The sequence below is a fragment of the Mastigoproctus giganteus genome, chromosome 12, assembly GCF_048544385.1.
Source record: "Mastigoproctus giganteus isolate SK-2022 chromosome 12, ASM4854438v1, whole genome shotgun sequence".
Lineage (NCBI taxonomy): Eukaryota > Metazoa > Arthropoda > Arachnida > Uropygi > Thelyphonidae > Mastigoproctus > Mastigoproctus giganteus.
The window spans coordinates 98,344,915-98,365,898 of NC_143586.1; the positions used below are offsets into that span (position 1 = coordinate 98,344,915).

Below are 20,984 nucleotides of genomic sequence, written 5' to 3' on the forward strand. Positions count from 1 at the left end.
ACCTGACCATTGCCTTATACAGAGGGACAATCACCTCCTTTTCCCTGCTAACAAAATTCCTGTATATCATTGACAACACCCCATGACCTGTGCTGGCAGCCTGTCTGCATTGCTCAGAAATCTTCATATCTGACTGCACAATTATTCCCAGGTCTTTTTCATTTTCTACCACCTTAAGCGTAGTAACCACAGAGTTGGTAGGTTTCTCTGGGGTTACTTCTACCAATATGCAGTACTTTGCATTTTTCAATGTTAAACTTCAACTGCCAATTCTCAGCCACCTGCCCAAATTTTCTAGATCTTGTTGCAGTAACGCACTGCCATTACTGTCATTAACAACCCTGCCAACCTTCATATCATCTGCAAACTTCGATGCTAACCTGACATACCTTCATCAATATCATTGATAAATATACAAAACAACAGTGGACCCAACACCAAACCCTGTGGGACTCCACTAATAGCATTAGTCCATGAAGAGCAGCACCCATTGATTACCACAATCTGTCTTCTCCCACTCAACCATCCTTTTATCCATTGTAGCAACTTACCCTTAATACCATTCTGCTCCAATCTGTACAGTAGTCTTCCATGTGCAACAGTGTCAAAAGCTTTCCTGAAATCCAAGTATATATCAAAATTATTTTTTGCATCCAGTTCTTTGTAACCACATCATAATAACCAATAAAATTTGTCAGACAAGACTTTCCCTTAACAAACCCATGCTGTGTCTGAATTATTGCTGTAGACTTGTCTAGATGATCCTGCAATGCATCTTTAACCAGTGACTATTATTTTACCCTTTCTTTTATTTTACCCTTAATCTCCCTTTGTGAATTGGGGACACATTTTCACATCTCCAGTCTGTGGGGAACCTCCCCCTGAGTCCAAGGATGCTCTCATAAAGGGTTTGCTTATTTCCTTTGCCGCCTCCTTTAATATAACTGGATAGATCCCTTCCACTCCAGGTGCCTTTCTTATACTTCAAAAATTTCTCCTCCACTTTGTTCTCAGTTATTAGAAAATCATTAAGCACCGTTACAATTTGATAACCTTGTGGCATTTTAAACCTTAACTCCTCATGTGTGAATGTAGATGCAAAATACTCATTTAGTTTGTTTGCTATCTGAGCAGGATCATCTATAATCAAACCATCGATATCAAGTGGACCAAGCAGATTCATTCCCTTCCTTTTAGAGTTTATATAAGTAAAGAAAGCCTTGCTGTTTTTCTTAGCATCCTCTGCCAAGGATTTCTTGTAATCTACATTCGCCTGCCTAACTTCCTCTGTGACTTGATTACAGACTAACTTATGGCTTCTGTGTTGCCTGATAATTTATATGCATCCCATGCATTTTTTTTCTCTACCATGAGTCTCATTAGTTCATTTGACAACCATTTAGGCCTAAACCTTGAACAATATTTCTTAATAGGTTTGAAATGTTTAGTAGCTTCCACTATTAATTTCTTGAATACTTCCCACTTAGAATTTGCTGTTAGTAACATCATCAGTTGGTTCCATTGTACAGAATCTAAAAACTGTCTGAGACCACTGTAGTCGCCTTTACAAAGTAATTTGTAAGTAATTATAGACCTGTGAGCTTAACTTCTGTTCCAGGAAAATTAATGGAGGCACTGGTTAAAGAAGCACTGCAGGATCATTTAGACAAGACTTCAGTTATAGCTCAGACACAGCATGGTTTTGTTAAGGGGAAGTCTTGCCTGACCAACTTGATTGGATACTATGATGCAGTCACAAAAGAACTGGATGCAGGGAATAACTTTGATATTATATACTTGGATCTTAGAAAGGCTTTTGATACTGTTGCACATGGAAGACTGCTACACAAATTGGAGCAGTGTGACATTGGAGGCAAATTGCTGCTATGGATAAAGGGGTGGTTGAGGGGGAGAAGACAGAGAGTGGTAATCAATGGACACTGCTCATCGTGGCCTAATGTTATTAGTGGAGTCCCTCAGGGCTCAGTGTTGGGTCCATTGTTGTTTTCTGTATTTATAAATGATATTGATGATGGTATATCAAGCTTAATGTCCAAGTTTGCAGATGATACAAAGGTTGGCAGGGTTGTCAAGGACACTACTGACACTATGCTGCTGCAACAGGATCTGGAAAGGTTGAGCAGATGGGCTGAGAGGTGGCAAATGAAGTTTAACATTGACAAATGTAAAGTACTACACATGGGAAACAGCAACCCCACAGCAACGTATCAACTCTGTGGTACTACACTGACAGTGGTAGAGAATGAAAGGGACTTGGGGGTGATTGTGCAGGCAGATATGAAGTTCTCTGAGCAGTGCAGACGGGCTGCAAGAGTAGTTCTTGGAGTATTGTCAATGATATACAAGAATTTTTCCAGCAGGGATAAGGAGGTGATTATTCCATTGTATAAGGCAATGGTCAGGCCACACCTACAGTACTGTATACAGGTCTGGAGGCCTCATTTCAAGAAGGATGTAGAGCTGCTGGAACGAGTACAGAGAAGGGCAACAAGATTAGTGAATGGAACAAAGGGGTGCTCTTACGAAGAAAGGCTTAAGTTTTGCAAATTACAGTGTCTGGAGACTAGGCACCAGCGAGGTGATCTGATAGAGGTGTATAAAGCCTTGAATGGTTTAAGCATGCTCAATGCTGATGGGATTCTTCCTCTAGCTCAGAAAAATCACCTGAGAGGGCATAAATTCAAATTGAGGAAAGACAGATGTAGGATAGACGTGCGGAAATTTGCCTTTAGCCAGCGGGTGGTTGGTTGGTGGAACAGACTGCCATCCCTTGTGGTGGAGGTTGATAGCCTAAATAAGTTTAAGGCTCAGCTGGACAGGTATTTTGAACGAACAGAGGGGTGAAGTGGAAGTGGGTTTTTTTTTTTTTTTTGGCTGATGCTGCATAAGCTTGCTTTCTTGCATCAAATGCCTCTACTAATGCTAATGCTAAAAAATGCAAAGCAAAAACCCCTTCCTTTACCGCTGACGGTAATTACATCTTTAAGTAAATCCCACATCAGTACACCACGGTCACTGCAACCTAATGGTTCCTTTATCTGGAAATTATTAATACACAAATGATCACTGCTGATAACCAGATCGAGAGTATTACCCTCTCTGGTTGCCTCTCGAACATGCTGCTGCAGAAAACAATCATCCAATAAATCCACAAATCTTACTAGTGTGTGAGTGATCAAACCACAAGTTCCAGTCAATATCTGGGAAGTTAAAATCCCCCATAAGACATTCTGATTTACTAGCTCACTATTTCTCTATACAACTGTTCATTGTACTCATTAGGCCTATAACACACTCCTACTCTTATTTTTGTTTTCACAGTGCTTACGTCACATCCAACTGACTCAACAGTGCACTGTTCATCTATATCAACTGGATGCACTTCTTTTGATGTTTTTCTTAATTAATAGCATAACACCTCCACCCTTCCTATCCTGTTTATCCTTTCCGTACACACTGTACTCCCCAAATTCCAGTTCTGCATTCCTTATATATCTGTGTGACACGTCTCTGCTGTCCCAACAATATCCGCCTTTGATGTCTTGACCAACACTTCAAATTCATCAAATTTATTTACTATACTTCAAGCATTCGTATACATGTACCTATTCTTATTATCAGTTACCCTAACATACCCCATATACCCACCTGTTTCACGATGACTGCCATCAGTCCCTGAAACCCCCAACACTCCTCACTCCAGGCAGGTGCTTATTCTAATAGGAGTGCAAGAATCACCTACACCTCTGCTTGCAGCTACTTTTAACCTTTTAGTCTGCAAATTCCCCAAAGCTAGCAGTTTTCCGACCCACCTAACACTGCCTTGATAGAATCAGCAAATATTCTTGCACCCTTTCTATTTAAGTGTATCCCATCCCTGTAGAAGCAGTCTCTCCTGTTAACAAGCACAGTCCAGGCTGAAAAAAAAATTCTACCCCTTCAGCCCTGCACATTTCCTCCAGTGCCAAACTGATTGACAAGGCTCTCATCATGAGTGACCAGCACATTTAGTCAGTTTGGTGTGATATAAGCGGATTTATTGGATGATTTTTCTACAGCAGCATGTTAGAGAAGAAAAAAGGGTAGTAAGCCATACTCTTAACCTGTTTATCCAGAGCATTTCTTTGTGCATTTTTGCATCTACATTCACACAAGAGGTATTATTCTGGGAGGGGATTGCCAGAGGTGAATTAAACTCTGGCAGTGAGCTAGATGATTTTGTAATAACTGAGAGCAAAGTGGAGCAGAAATTGTTGAAGATGAACATAAGAAAGGCACCTGGAGTGAATGGAATCTATCCACTTATATTACAGGAAGCGGCAAAGGAAGTAAGCAAACCCTTAGTGATAATTATGAGAACTTCTTTAGACTCAGGGTAGGTACCCATGGACTAGAGATGTGCAAATGTGACACCAATTCACAAAGGAGGATCAAAGGGCGACAAGTCATTACAGACCTGTTAGTTTAACTTCTGTTCCAAGGAAACTAATGGAGGCACTGTTTAAAGAAGCAGTCCAGGATCATCTAGACAAGACTTCAGTTATAGATCAGACACAGAATGGGTTTGTTAAGGAGAAGTGTTGTGTGACTAATTTGATTCAATACTATGATATGGTCACAAAGGAACTGGATGCAAGGAGCAGTGTGGCATTAGAAGCAAATTGCTGCTATGGATAAAGGAATGGTTGAGTGGGAGAAGGCAGAGAGCAGTAATCAATGGACATTGCTCTTCGTGGATTAATGTTATTAGTGAAGGCCCCAGGGCTCAGTGTTGGGTTCATTGCTGTTTTCTCAAGCTTAATGTCCAAGTTTGCAGACGATACAAAGGTCAGCAGGGTTGTTAATGACACTAATGATAGTACTTTGCTGAAACAGGATCTAGAAAATTTGAGCAGATGGCTGAGAGGTGGCAACTGAAGTTTTTACATTCACAAATGCAAAGTTCTGCATATGGAAAGCAGTAACCCCAGAGTAACATATCAACTGTGTGGTACTACACTCAGGGTGGTCGAGAATGAAAAGAACCTGGGGGGGGGGAGGAATTGTGCAGGCAGATGGACTGCAAGAGAAGCTCATGGTGTTTTGTCAATGATATAAAGGAATTTTTCTAGCAGAGATAAGGAGGTGATTATCTCCTTGTATAAGGCAATGGTCAGGCCACACCTTGAGTACTGTATACAAGGTCTGAAAGCCTATATAGCTGCTGGAACAAGTACAGAGGAGGGCAATAAGACTATTGAATGGATGAAAGGGTTGCTCTTATGAAGGACTGCTTAAGTTTTGCAAATTACAGTGTCTGGAGACTAGGCACCTGCGAGGTGATCTGATTGATGTGTATAAAGCCTTGAATGGTTTGAGCATGCTCAATGCTGATGTGATTCTTCCTCTTGCCCACAATCGGCCGAGGGGACAAATTCAAATTGAGTAAAGACAGTTGTAGAATAGATGTGCAGAAATTTACCTTTAGCCAGCAGGTGGTTGATTGTTGGAACAAGCTTCCATCCATCGTAGAAGTTGACACATTAAATAAATTCAAAGCAGAACTAGACATTTGAAGTGAGTGATTGGGTGAAATGAGAAGGATTTTTTTTTTGGCTTATGTATGAGCTTGCTTTCTTGCATCATGTGCCTTTATTAATGCTAATTAACATTAGTAAAGGCATATGACTCAAGAAAGCAAGCTCATACATCAGCCAAAAAAAAAAAAAAAATCCTTCTCATTTCACCCAATCACTCACTTCAAATGTTTGTCTAGTTCTGCCTTGAATCTATTATTTAAGCTATCAACTTCTACAATGGACAGATGGAAGTATGTTCCAGTAATCAACCACCAGCTGGCTAAAGGCAAACCTCCACATATCTATTCTACAACTGTCTTCCCTCAATTTGAATTTCTGCCCTCAGGCAATCATTCTGAGCAAGAGGAAGAATTCCATCAGCATTGAGCATGCCCAAACCACTCAAGGCCTCAAATCAGATCACCTCACAGGTGCTTAGTCTCCAGACACTAATTTGTAAAATTTAAGCCTTTCTTTTAAGAGCAACCCTTTGTTCCAGTCACTAATCTTGTAGTCCTTCTTTGTACTCATTCGAGTATCTCTACTTCCTTCTTAAAATGAGGCTTTCAGACCTGTATACAGTACTCAAAGTGTGGCCTGACCATTGCCTTATACAAGGGGATGATCACCTCTTTATCCCTACTAGAAAAATTCCCGTATATCATTAACAAGACACTATGCACTACTCTTGCAGACTGTCCGCACTGCTCAGAACACTTCATATCTGACTGCACAATTACCCCCAGGTTTTTTTTGTTCTCCACCACAAGTGTGTTGTACCACAAAGTTGATACATTACTCTGGGGTTACTGCTTCCCATATGCAGTCCTTTACATTCATTGTTAAACTTTAGATGCCTATCTGCTCAAATTTTCTAGATCCTGCTGCAGTAGCATACTGTCATTAACAACCCTGCCAACCTTCATATCATCAGCAAACTTAGACATTAAGCCTGATATACCATCATCAATAAATACAGAAAATAACAATGAAACACTGAACCCTGGGTTGAGCAGGGTTCAGTGTTCAGTTACCTGGGATATCCAGGTAAAAGTGCTGATGTTAAGTAAATATTAGTATGTAGTGGTATGTATAAGCATGTTAAGTAAATTCCACATTTCTTCATAACTACTGTCAAGGATAAAGAGAAAGGCTTTTGCAAGGATGATACAATGGTCTCAGACAATTTTTAATTTCTATGCAGTGGGACCAACTGATGATACCAACAGCCACTATAGCGACTTTGGTCCACAAAGTGGCTATTAAGATCAGCCACAAGTGTGGAGCTCCCTACTTCCTTGTAGTTTGGGCTGGGCAGGCGAGTCCTGGCTAAAAGGTGCATGCTATTTCTCCTGCCGAAGTTCATGCTCCCATCAGAGTTCTGTTATCTCATGATTTCAAAGAAACGGAATGACAAAGACCAGTGGCCACAAGCTACTAGCAATAATGGTTCACTACATTGGAGATCGTCACCCCCCAGAGCCAAGAGTCCCAGCATCATGGACTTGTTCTATGTTACTGAAACTTCACTACAAAAGTAGTTGGCCTGTACGTTAAGAGTCCATCCAGTTCAGGCAAATGAGAACGTCGACACAGTGTTCCAGGGCCAGATGGAGGGAAGAAGAGGTACAGCTTCTTGACAATGCAGAAGTTGAGTTGAAAATCAATCAGTTGCTGCAAGCCCGCTTTCCTCAAAGGACTATCAGGTCAAAATGTTGAAGAAGCCACCTTACCAAGCTTTGGTGCAAAGATTATTAAACCAAGTAACTACTAATCCTAACCTTCCTACGTTACTACAGAAACTGCCTCAATTGAAGAGGTTTGTGAGAGTAGTTCCCCGGAGATCAAGAAGGAAGAGCTCTATGATGCCATTACTGCATCCTTAGCACAGGTGCCAGAATTCATATTTAGCCAGCAGTTGATTAAGAGTTTTTTGGCAGAGGTCCTTGAGATAAATTGGATTTTGAGGAGTTAGAAGGTATATAAATACTGTTGGGCAGAGATGTAACTATTAGTAGGCTCACGAGGGCTCCGCTAGTTACTCAGGATGTTACTGTGCATTCTGTTATTTCAAAAAGAACGAGAAGAAAAATGGAGTATGCTACTACCCAAAAATTATATTTGAAAAATCGGAAAAATTCTGTACATAACAGTCATCCAATAAATCCACAAAAGCCTTGCTATTGTTTGAGTAACCAACCCAGTGAACATCTGAAAGTCAAATTTTAGATGACAGTGGCTCAGAAGATGTAGATTTTTCAACAGAGGACTTCAAGTTCTGGTCAGACTTATTTTGCAAAGATATGTCTGGTTTCCAGTATCAACTAACTATCAAGCTGATGAGCTTTATAGAGTATTATACAAACTGATTGCCTCAGATAAATTAAAGGCTGCTTTTCCTGGAGTTCATTCTTCACCAAAACCAAATGGTGTATCAACTATTTCTACGTAATATTCCAACTCAGGTGCTTACTGATTTGTTGCATGTGTTCTTATGGACAGATCAGCTGAAAAATCTTTATACCAAACACAAGGATTTTATTCCGAAGAAGAATCCTAGTCCCTCTGAGTACAGACCAATTTCAGTTTCTTCTGTTATAACTGAAACATATCATTAAGATAGTGTCCCATTTGTCTACAATTATCAAGTTGGATCCTCGACAGAGAGCTTTTGTTCCTATTGATAGGACCGCAGAGAACATAATACAGTGTTGCAAGCTCTTCTAGGAAGAATTTTTGGCATCTGTATCTCGCAACTCTTGATATATATATAAAGAAAGCTTTTGACTCTGTGGCCAATCCTCCTATTATAGAAGCTCTTCAGAGATATCATGTACAGTCGGTCCTCGTATAACACGTGTTTGCATTACACGAATTCGATCATACACGATTTATAAATAGGGGAACGTTATCTTATATAACACGAACGAATTCGCTTATACACGATTCGCCTTTGTGTTTACAAGAAATGGCAGTCGAATGCGGAATCACCCCAACTGAACGCAACACGATAGGAATGAAGAAGATTCTGAAAATGTATTTTATATCAGTGAAGGGGAAACACATTTCACCATATAACGTAAAAACCAACAATTCCAGCTATCGATATAATCGCAAATGCAATTAGATGGAGTTTACCACCAGTTTATAACAGATTCCACTAGCAGAAACGCAACTGGAAATTGTTTTTATTGTTTTATGGTAGTAACCCCCAGAAAATCATAGGCCTGATGTAGCCCAGTGGTCAGGAGCGAGAGTGCATATCACGCGTTCCTTGAGTGGACCGAGGTTCAAGCCCGTGACTACTAAATACGATAAATATTTGTATTGACGATTTATTGTAAACTCTACTGACTTGGTTGTCGTGCCGGAGTATAAACAGAAAATTTATTTAAATGTGCTTTAGTAAAATGTGAGGTGTTAATAGGGTATCTCGGCCTTTACGGTGTTGTTTATTCAGTTGCTACACGCGCACAGCTTTGTTTATGTGCATCAAGCGTGCCACCTCGTTTGTAATTGTGCTTTATTCCCTAAAAATGAGTAAAATACTTAAAAGGTGTGAAAAGGAAGCGTCCTGGCTAAGACACTGCAGATTCAGAGAGAAAAAAAAAAGAAGCAATATCGATAAACAGAGGCGGACTGGGTCAAAAATTCTTACCCGGGAAAATTTGTAGTGGCCTCATACTACGGTTTATGGCCAAAATCACACCGGCCTCCGGCCCACCGTGGTTTCCCCCGTAAGGCTTATGGCCAGTCCGCTTCTGTCGATAGAGAAAAAATATGAAATTGTGAAATGCTTTGAGCGAAATGAAAGACCATGTGATATTGCACGTGCTACAGACCTAAATGAGGCAACGCGGAGAATTACAAAGAATGCGGAGAAAATAAAAACAACTTTCATAGCGGGAACAACTCAAAAGTGTAATTAAAATCCATTAGATTAAGACACAAAGAAATTGGAAGAGATGGAACGGCTGTCATCTCTTTGGATAGAAAATCAAACGAAAAGCAAGTTTGCTTACGATAGAAGCAAAAGCATTAGCAATATTTTATTACGACTTACGTATTATAATTTATGCTTACGTATTATAAAATACGTAAGTATTTTATTACGACTATTTTATTTAATATAATAAATATTTTTACGAATAAAATACGTATTTTATCCGTAAAAAATACTTTAGTATTAAAAAATACTTTATTATAATATAATATTTTTATTACGTATTTTAATCGTTATAAAATACGTAAGTATTTTATAACGATTAAAATTACCTGATTATTTATTGTGTTTGGTAATGTTTTGGTTCCAAATGTGTGTTCAATCTTGGGTGGTCGGCACCTAACCCTACTTTTCCCATAGGGCCTGTTGTTTATATTGCACGATATTGCATTGCACGAGGGTTTCTAGGAACGCAACTATCGTGCTATACGAGGACAGACTGTATTTGTGTCATTTCTAAATTATGTGAAGGTGATATATAACTCTTTATGTACTGTAATGAGGTTCCTTAGAAAAAGTGAGTGCATTGACCCTACAAGGATGTAATACGAGCAACTCTACATCCTTAAAATGAGGCCTACAGACTTGTATTCAGTATTCAAGGTGTGGCCTGACCATTGCCTTATACAAGGGGATAATCACCTTCTTATCCCTGCTACAAAAATTCCTATATATCATTGACAAGACTCGATGACCAGCCCTGGCAGCCCGCCTGCATTCAGCAAACTTCATATTTGAATGCACAATTACCCCAAGGTCTTTTTCACTTTCCACTTCCCTGAGTGTAGTACCACACAGTTGGTACATTTGTCTTCGGTTATTTTATTGCAAACCATATGCAGTACTTTGCATTTGTCAATATTAAACTTCAGTTGCCACTCCTCCGCCCATTTGCCCAACTTACATAGATCCAGTTGGAGTAGCATACTGTCTTTACTATCGTTAACAACCCTGCCAACTTTTATATCATCCGCAAACTTGGACATTAAACCTGATTTACATTCATCAATATCATTAATAAATATACAAAACAACAATGGTGCCAACATCGAACCCTAGGGAACTCCACTAATAACATTTGTCCACGAAGAGAAGTGTCCATTGATTAACACTCTGCCATCTCCCACTCAACCATCCCTTTATCCATTGTAGCAACTTACCCTTAATGACATACCTCTCCAATATGTACAGCGGTCTTCCATGTGCAACAGTATCAAAAGCTTTCCTGAAATCCAAATATCATGTTGGATCGGTATATAAATACTGTTGGGCAGAGATGTAACTATTAGGAGGCCCACGATGATTCCCCTAGTTACTCAGACTATTGTTGTTTGTTTTTTAGGAACATTAGCAACTAAGGCCATATTGCTCCGGAGATATGCGGTGGTCATTCCCTGACCTTTCCGCATCCTCCATATTTGGTGGCTCATGGGCTCGAACCCCGGTCTAATCAAGAAGTGTGTGCTACGCACTGCTGCTCCTGCCCACGGAGACACCAGTTACTCAGATTATGAATATACAAAAAGAGGCCTCCAGACCTGTACACAGAACTCTAGGTGAATTGCCATGAACTAGAGTTTACATGATATCAAAATTATTTTTGGCATTCAGTTCCTTTGTGAACACATCATAGTATCCAATCAAATTGGTCAGACAAGACCTCCCTTTAACAAACAGATGCTGTGTCTCAACTATTACTGCAGTCTTGTCTAGATGATCTTGCAATGTTTCTTTAACCAGCGATTCCATTATTTTCCCCGGAACAAGTTAAACTAGCAGGTCTATAGTTACTTGTGTTACCTTTTGAACTCCCTTTGTGAATTGGTGATTTTCACATCTCCAGTCCATGGGGACCTCCCCTGAGTCCAAGGAAGCTCTCATAATTATGGCAAAGGGATTGCTTACTTCCTTTACTGCCTCCTTTAATATAACTGGATAGATCCCTTCCATCTCAGGTGCCTTCCTTATGTTTAACTTCAACAATTTCTCTTCCACTTTGCTCTGTTATTACACAGTCACTTAGCTCCCTGTTAGAATTTGATAAACTTCTGGCACTCCCCTCATTGAAAAACACCTCACGTGTGAATGTAGATGCAAAATATTCATTCAGTTTATCAACTACCTGGGCATGATTATCAACAGTCAACCCATCTATGTTAAGTGGTCCAATCTGATTCATCCCTTTCCTTCTAGCGTTTACAGAAAAGTAAAAAAAAAACTCTTTGCATCCTTTGCCAAAGATTTCTCGTAATGTGCCTTCGCCTGCCTAATTACAGACTAGTTTATATCTGGCATAGATTTCTGTGCCACCTGATACTTTATACGCATCCCATACATTTTTCTTCTCTGCCATGAGCCTTATTAATTCATCTGACATCCATTTAGGCCTAAACTTTGGAAAGTTTTTCTTAGTTGGAATGAAAATCCTAGTAGCCCCCAAAATTAAGTCCCTGAAGGCTTCCCATTTAGAATTCAATGTTGGTAACATCATCAGTTGATGCCACTTTACAGAATTTAAAAAAAATGTCTGAGACCCCTATAGTCACCTTTATGAAGGCAAAAGCCCTTCCCTTTAGCCTTGATGGTAGTTAGATCTTTTAAGTAATTCCCACATCAATACACTGTGATCACTGTCATTCAGTGGTTCCTTTATTTTCAAATTCTTAATGCATGATGCATACATCAAGTTTTCACACTATGAAGTTGACATTATACCTTATGCTATCATGTTCAATTTATACATTAAGCTATATTGTTACTTTCACAGAGGTATAAATTGGTTACATCCTTATTAAAAGCAAAATTTATTAGCTAAAAACAAACAATTTTTTTTGCCAAATTACGTCAATGGAACCTTTGAGCTACTTATTTTTCACAATTAAAACCTCAACAGTTCCACTTTTGCTTTACTAGGTCTAGATGAGCTGACAAACACAGCGAGTTAATTAGCATTAGCAAAGGCACATGATGCAAGAAAGCAAGCTTATATAGGATCAACAAAAAAAAAAAACCCTTATTTCACTCGCTCCAAATGTTTGTCAAGTTCTGCCTTGAATCTATTTAAGCTATTAAATTCTACAACAGATGGAAGTTTGTTCCACCATCCAACTACCCGCTGTCTAAAGGCAAATTTCCGCACTTCTGTCTTTTCTCAATTTGAATTTATGCCCTCTCAGGTGATTATTCTGAGCAAGAGGAAGAATCCCATCAGCACTGAGCATGCTCAAACCATTCAAGGCTTTATACACATCAATCAGACCACCTTACAGGTACCTAGTCTCAAGAAACTGTAATTTGCAAAACTTAAGCCTTTCTTTATAAGAGCAACCTTTTGTTCCATTCACTAATCTTGTTGCCCTTCTCTGCCAGATATAAACTAGTCTGTAATTAGGCAGGTGAAGGCACATTACAAGAAATCTTTGGCAAAGGATGCAAAGAGTTCTTTACTTTTACTTTTCTGTAAACTCTAAAAGGAAAGGGATGAATCAGATTGGACCACTTAACATTCTTAAAATGAGACCTCCAGACTTGTATACAGTAATCAAGGTGTCACCTGACCATTGCCTTACACAAGGGGATAATCACCTCCTTATCCCTGCTAGAAAAATTCCTGTATATCATTGACAAGACACCATGAGCTACTCTTGCAGACTGTCTGCACTGCTCAGAAAACTTCATATCTGACAGCACAAATGCCCCAGGTCCTTTTCATTCTCTACCACTGTCAGTGTGGCACCACAGAGTTGATACTTTACTCTGGGGTTACTGCTTTCCATATGTAGTACTTTACATTTGTCACCTCTCAGCCCATCTGCTCAACTTTTATAGATCCTGTTGCAGCAGCATATTGTGATTAACAACTCTGCCAACCTTCGTATCATCTACAAACTTGGACATTAAGCCTGATATACCATCGTCAATATCATTTATAAATACAGAAAACAACAATGGACCTAACACTGAACCCTGAGGGACTCCACTAATAACATTAGTCCACGAAGAGCAGTGTCCATTGATTACCACTGTCTTCTCCCACTCTACCATCCCTTTATCCATAGCAGCAACCGATAATTTTTTATATCCAAGCATCTGTAAAACAATGAAGAGTGTTTCAGTTTTTTATAGTTATGAAATCAAAAATAATAAATAATACTAACAAGTGTTGTAATATTATCTGATATTTTTGCAGCAGTAATCTATGAAATGAATTGTAATGATCATTATCGTAATCGCAACGATAAAATTGTGACTAACTTGTTGAGAAATAAACCTAGAAGTCTGAAATTTCTCACAGTATCAGTTTTAATGAATAACTACTGTAAGGTTTAAAATAATTTCTTGAATTATCATGGCTATAATTAGGATAAGATAAAAGGTAAAAATTAGTTTTTTTTTTTTTTTATCCTTTAAGATATTTAGTATCGAGTTATTATTACAATATAGTACTAAAATACACAAAATTAATGGATTCTTATTCTTGGTGTTGCTTTGCTTTTATTAAATTTATATTTGAGTTTTCATAACTTTTAAAAAATTTCTACGGTTACTTTTATCATTGACCTCGGCAATTTCAGTGCGGTATTAAGGGTTACATTAAAAATAAGATTAAAACTTTCCTGAACAGAACGAAGTTATGGATTAAATGCAAATAAATCGGATGCTACTTATTTCTTTATTTCAAATAAGATTGTAAACCTATTTTTGTCTCTCTTATTTTAATGCTCCACCCCATATAATTTAATCCACCAGTTTATTTTTTTTATCGAGTCATGCAGTTGTTTATTCATTTAATAATCTCTCTCTGTGTGTGTGTGTGTGTGTGTGTGTGTGTGTGTGTGTGTGTGTGCGTGCGTAACTAGGATTTTTTTTTTTTTTTTGGCTGTTGCAGCATAAGCCTCAGGCTTCCTTGTACCATATAGCTAATAATAATGATGAATAATCACTGCTGATAATCAGATCAAGAGTATTACTCCCTCTGGTTGCCTCTTGATCATGTTGCTGTAGAAAACATGTCATCCAATAAATCCACAAAAGTCTTGCTAGTGTGTGAGTGACCAACCCACAAATTCCAGTCAATATCTGGAAAGTTAAAATCCCCCCATTATAAGACATTCTGATTTACGGGCCCATTTCTCTGCACAATTGCTTATTATACTCATCAGATTCATTAGGCCTATAACACACACCTATTCTCATTTTCCCTTTCCCAGTGAGTATGTCACACCAAACAGACTCAATATTGCATTGTCCACCACCATCAATTGGATGCACTTCCTTATATTTTGTGTTTCTTAACCAACAGCGTAACTCCCTCTTACTTTCCTGTCCTGTCTATCCTTTCTGTACACATTGTTCTCCCCAAATTCCAATTCTGCACTTCTTATATCTGTGTGACACCACATCTCTGATATCCCAACAATATCTGCCTTTGATGTCTTGACTAGCACTTGAAGCTCATAAAATTTATTAACTATACTCCTAGCATTGTTATACATGCAAGTATACATGCACCTGTTCCTACCCTTAGTTACCCTAACGCAGCCCATGTATTTACTTGTTCGACTATAACTCCCAGCAGTCCTGGATATCTCCATTACCTTGCTTTCTAGGCTGATACTCATTCTAATAGAAGCAGTGCAAGAATCATTTTTGCTTCTGCCTGCGGCCACTGTTAACCTTTTAGCCTGTATATTTCCCCCCCCCCCAAGCGAGCAGTTTTCCAACCCACCTAACACTGCCTTTATAGCATCTGCAAATATTCTTGCACCCTTTCTATTTAAGGGTATCCCATCCCTGTAGAAGCAGCCTCTCCTGTCAACAAGCACAGATCAGGCTGAAAAAAATTCTACCCCTTGAGCCTTGCATAACCTCTCCTGGGCCGAATTGATCGACAAGGCTCTCATATACTCCCTTCTATTGTGTCTGGGTAGAATTGCAGACACTTTCACATTCAACCCTAACTCACGACTTTTTTTCAACATCGACCTGTACTTGAGTAAATCTGCAAATCTCTTACTCTTAATGTCATTAGTTCCAACATGTACAACAATATCACCTTTTGTACCCTTAAAAGATGGTATCTGCTCTACAATGTCATCAACTTTTGCCTCTGGCAGACATACCCTGGTCCAGTTCCACCTATCAAATATTTTGGTATGTAGCCCAATCCTTAAGCAGAAATGCCTTGAGAAGTTGCAGTTTTCTTACTTCTCATTGATTCGGGTCATTGCCTCCTGATTTCCCCTGAAGGAAAAGGTGAGAAATGTCAATAATATTTATGCCATTCAAGTGGATGGCAGGAATGTCAATTCTAAAGGCAAGTTGAGAGCATGTTAGAAGACACTCCTTTACAATTTATTTGATGGACAGGCTTCGTAGGAGTCAATGAAAGTTCCGGCTCAGCATTAACGGGTCCGAGGTGAGACCCGGCTCGAAAGTTCCGGCTCAGCATTAATGGGTCGGAGATGAGACCCGGCTCTTGGCTTGTCATGCTTTTGTTGATCTGGTCAAGAGCCATATAAATACCCTCCCTACCCGCTCTAGAACATCAAGGGGAACTTCATTAAATCAATCTTGTAGGGCTAGCTGTAATGCTACTGAAACTCTGGCTCACATTGCCTTGCGATGTCACCAGTACCAGTTGTGTCAAAAAGGTTGGTTGATTCTTCTGGAGTCACAGTATACCACTACAGAGGATTTGAGAAAGCCAGATCTCCTCTATGTAAAAGATGGTGTCTCATGCCTCTTAGATGCCCAAATAGTAGGTTCAGGATATTTGCTAGAGGCATATCATCACTTAAAGAAGAGAACATATGATGGAAACATTAGTCTTAAAGCAGCAAATCAATAATGAGTTTGGAACTATTCCTTAGTTTTCACAATTACTCTGAACTATAGAGGAGTCTGGTGTCAGACCTCTACTCTGATTTTTACAGCATCTGGGATCATCCAGAAGTGATTTGAAAATGATCTCTCTTCGTGTGTTGCAAGGCACCCTTCGCTGCTGGTGGGTGCACCAACAAATGACTACCATGGTGGCTTTTGAAGGCGTATTTATGCAGACTACCACTGCCATTAAAGTGAAAATGATTGATGAAAATAACATAAATATGTTAAGTAAATTCCACATCAGTACACTGATGTGGAATTTACTTAACATAACTACTGTCAAGGGTAAAAAGAAAGGATTTTGCTTTCGTAAGGGTGACTACAGTGGTCTCAGACAATTTTTAATTTCTATGCAGTGGGTCCAACTGATGATGATACCAACAGCATATTCAAAATGGGAAGCATTCAGGAAAGTAATCATAGAAGCTACTAAGCTTTTCATACTTAGGTCTAATTGGATGTTAGACTAACTACTGAGACACGTGGCAGAGAAGAAAATCACACTGGATGCATATAAATTATCAGTTGATTCAGAAGTCTAAAGGCAGATATAAATTAGTCTGTAATCTAGTCACAAAAGGTGGTTAGGCAAGCTAAGGCAGACTATCCAAAGTCTCTGGCAAAGGAAAGCAGCAAAGGCTTCTATGCTTATATTAACAGTATAAGGAAGAGATTGAATAACATTGAGAAACATGATGTCAATGAGTTAACTGTTGATGACCCTACTGAGGTTGCTGATAAATTAAATACATATTTTGCATTTATACATATTCACAAAAGAAGAATTCTTTAGGGTGAGGGGTGCCAGAAGTTTATCAAACTCCATGGGAAGATAAATGAATATGTGATAATGAAAGGAAAGGGAAAGCGGAATTGAAGCTGAATATATATATATAAAAAAACAAGGCACCTGGGTTAGAGCGATACAGAGTCATATTAATAAAGGCAGCAAAGGAGGTAAGTCTTTAGCCATAATTATAAGTGCATCCTTGTATTCAGGGGAGGTCCCTATGGGTGAGAGATGTGCGAATGTATACCTAATTCATAAAGGGTGATCAAAAGGTGAAAAGTAATTACAGACCTGTTAGATTAAGATCTGTCCTAGGGAAAATAATGGAGTCACTGGCGAAAGTAATGCAGGACCATCCAGACATTTTTTTTTGATATTCCATTCCAGAATGCATTTATACTGCAGTCACAGCATGGATTTGTTAAGGGGCAGTCTTCTCTAACCAATCTGATAGGTTACTATGACATAGTGACCAAGAAACTGGATGCAAAATATAATTTTGATATCACATAACTGGATTTCAGGAAGGCCTTTGATACTGTTGCACATAAAAGACTGCTGAAGCAATGTGTATTAAGGGCAAGTTCCTGCTATGGATAAAAGGGATGGTTAAGTTGAAGAAGGCAGAGTGGTTATCACCTGAGCAGCACCTCTTCTGGACTAATATCAGTGGAGTGCTCCAGGATTCGGTCCTGGGCCTGTCGTTTTCAACCTTTGTGAATGATATTGATGAAGGTATATCAGGCTTAATGTCTAATTTTGAAGATGATACAAAGATTGATGGGATGGTTAATGACAGTAATGAAAGTATGCTATACTGCAAAAAGATATCTAAAAAAATTAGACAGATGAGCTGAGAAATGGCAATTGAAGTTTAACCTTGACAAATGCAAGAACTGCATGTGGGTAGCAGTAATCCCAGAGTAACTAATCAACTGTGTAGTACTACACTCATTGTAGCAGAAAATGGAAAAAAGACTTGGGGAATAACTGTGCAACTAGATATGAAGTTCTCTGTGGTTCAGATATGCTGTAAGGCAGGGTCGGCAACCTGTGGCTCTTTGAACATATAACTGTGGCTCTAACTTTTAGCCAAATGTACGACAAGCGATGTATTTCTGCGAGCAAATATTTGAGCATGAACTATATTAAAAATAAATCAAGAAACCGCCTGAACAGTGCAAATCTCAGCATGTTTAAAGATGAAAATTACAGCATACTCTCCTGATGCTAGAGAAGAAGTTCAGCAGCAAAAAGTCACATTAATTCATACCTAATTGGATGTTTGTTATTTTGTTTCAGTATTAATAAATATTTAAAAATATATATTTTTTAATAAAACACTTTCCCACTCTATTCCATTTCTTAAAAAAACACTTTCCCCTCCCACTTATCCCAGATTGAGCTGAGGTGCTGCTCTTCGATTTTTTTTTTTTTTTTTTTTTTAATTAGTTCAAAAATGGATCTTCACTCAAAAAAAAAAAAAAAAAAAGGTTGCCAACACCTGCTGTAATGTCATCTCATGGAGTTTTGTCAATGATATACAGAAACTTTGCTAGCAGGGTAAGTGGTGATTATCCCTTTGTACAAGGCCATTATTAGGAAACATCTTGAGTACTCTATATTGATCTGGAGGCCTCACTTGAGGAAGGATGTAGATCTGCTGGAATGAGTACAGAGGAGGGTATCAATATTAGTGAGAAGAAAGGGGCTCTTACCAAGAAAGACTTCAGTTCTGCAAATTACAGTGTCTGGAGACTAGGCACATGCGAGGTGATCTGATTGAGGTGTTTAAGGCTTTGAACGGCTTTCAGCAAACTTAGTGGTGATGGGATTCTTTCTCTTGCTCAGACTATGCACTTGAGGCATAAATTTGGGTTGAGGAAAGCTGGTTGCAGGATGGATGTGCAGAAGTTTGTCTTCAGCCAGCAGGTGGTTGATTGTTGGAAAAGGCTTCCATCTATTTGTGGATGGTTTAAAAAACAATTAAAGAAGCACTAGACAAATTCTTGGAGGGTATAGATGGGTGAAGTGTGTAGGTTTTTTTTTTTTGGCTGATGCTTGCTTTTTTGCATCATTTGCCACTACTACTATATAGCCTTCCCATCATATTCCATTCCAGGGAATTTAAATGCACACTGGGCCCCCAACTACCTGCTTTTAATTCACTATGTTAAAAACTTAAGAGGATTATTAATGAGTCATAGCTGACATATTCATTTTATTTAGGTCACGACTTTAATGACCTAATGTCTCATTTAACTTTAATGAGGCACATTCAAGATAAAAGGTCTCCTAACACGATCAACAAAATTGATGCATGAAAAAGGAACAAAACTTGCATAATATTTTAGCCCAGTACCAAACATTTGCTACATCTTTTTTTCTAAGCTATAAGCACTGCAGCAAGAGACTTCAAAATGTCTTGCCATGAAGGGAGGATTTCAGTATCAGAAATAATCTAAATGTAATGATAGAAATAATTCCAAGACTGCTAATTTTGAATAGAAGGCTGCTAATTGAGAATAGAAGGGGGAGAAAATCAATAATACTAAACAGATCAAATGTTAAATATATCAAATAATTTAATCTATTTTATACTCAATTATGAACCTCATTCAAGTGCTCCAGAATTGTTACTCCAGCACCATCAAAGCACAAGTGCCACCTTTTCAATGGACACCGGTGCTTGTGAACTCCGAAATAATCATACTTCAGTCACTGACTGCTATTCATCCAGATGCCAATGGATGTCCCCATAAAGTTCATTGAGATTTTGATCTGCACTTATTTAACCACAGACTCCATTATTTACTCTGGAACAGAAGTCAAGCTTACAGGTCTGAAATTACTTATTTAACCCCCCTTTGTGAATAACGCAAGATATTTGCACATCTCCAGTCTACAGGTATTTTGCCTGAATCCAAGGATGCTCTGATAATTATGGCTGAAAACTGAGCTTTCCTCTTTTGCTGCTTCTTTAATTGGCTGATTTAATATAACTAGATATTAAATCAGCCAGATGCCTTATTTACTTTTAGCATCAATTTCTCCTTCCACTTTCTTCTCAGTTACTACAAAATCAATTATTTCCCAGTTACAACTTAGTATATTTCTAGCATCCTCATCCCTAAAATGGTCTTCATACATGATTGTAGACGCAAAATATTTATTCAGTTTGTCAGCAACCTGAACAGGATATTCAAATAAACATTTGTATATTCTGCACATATCCTCAAGTTATGACATTCTTTTCCAGTGGACCAATGTGGTTCCCCCACTTTCCTTCTAGTGTTGACTTGGGCAAAGAAGTCTTCGCTACTTTTCTTTGCATTCTTAGTGAATAACTTCTCATATTAATCCTAAACAGCCCAAAGCAAGTGATAATTCCTGGTATGTTATCCTCACTCATGTAGAAAGTCTGTTCACGTTCCTCTCTTCTGACTTGAAGAGAGGAATTTGCTTATTTCTTTTAAATGTTATGCTGTTTGAAAATCTGCATGTCTTTTTACAACTCTTCAATCCAATGTACTCCATATGTCTACTCCATAGACATTATTTCTCCTATAAAGAGTAAAGAACATTATATGAAAATTTATTAAATGAGAAAGGTTTTTAAATCTTCTGCTTCCATTTTGGAAGAGGACTACATAATAAAATAAACCAGTAAGATGATTTTGACCTAAAGATGTTTCTTCTGCCAAGGTCAGGGAGAATCTAAAAC

At 38.5% G+C, this 20,984-nt stretch overlaps 1 protein-coding gene across 1 annotated transcript in view; it reads right to left on the reverse strand.

Annotated features, from left to right (window-relative positions):
* Positions 1-20,984, reverse strand: part of LOC150077293 (lipase maturation factor 2-like) — a 378,351-nt gene that overhangs the window by 163,596 nt on the left and 193,771 nt on the right. The window lies entirely within an intron of this gene.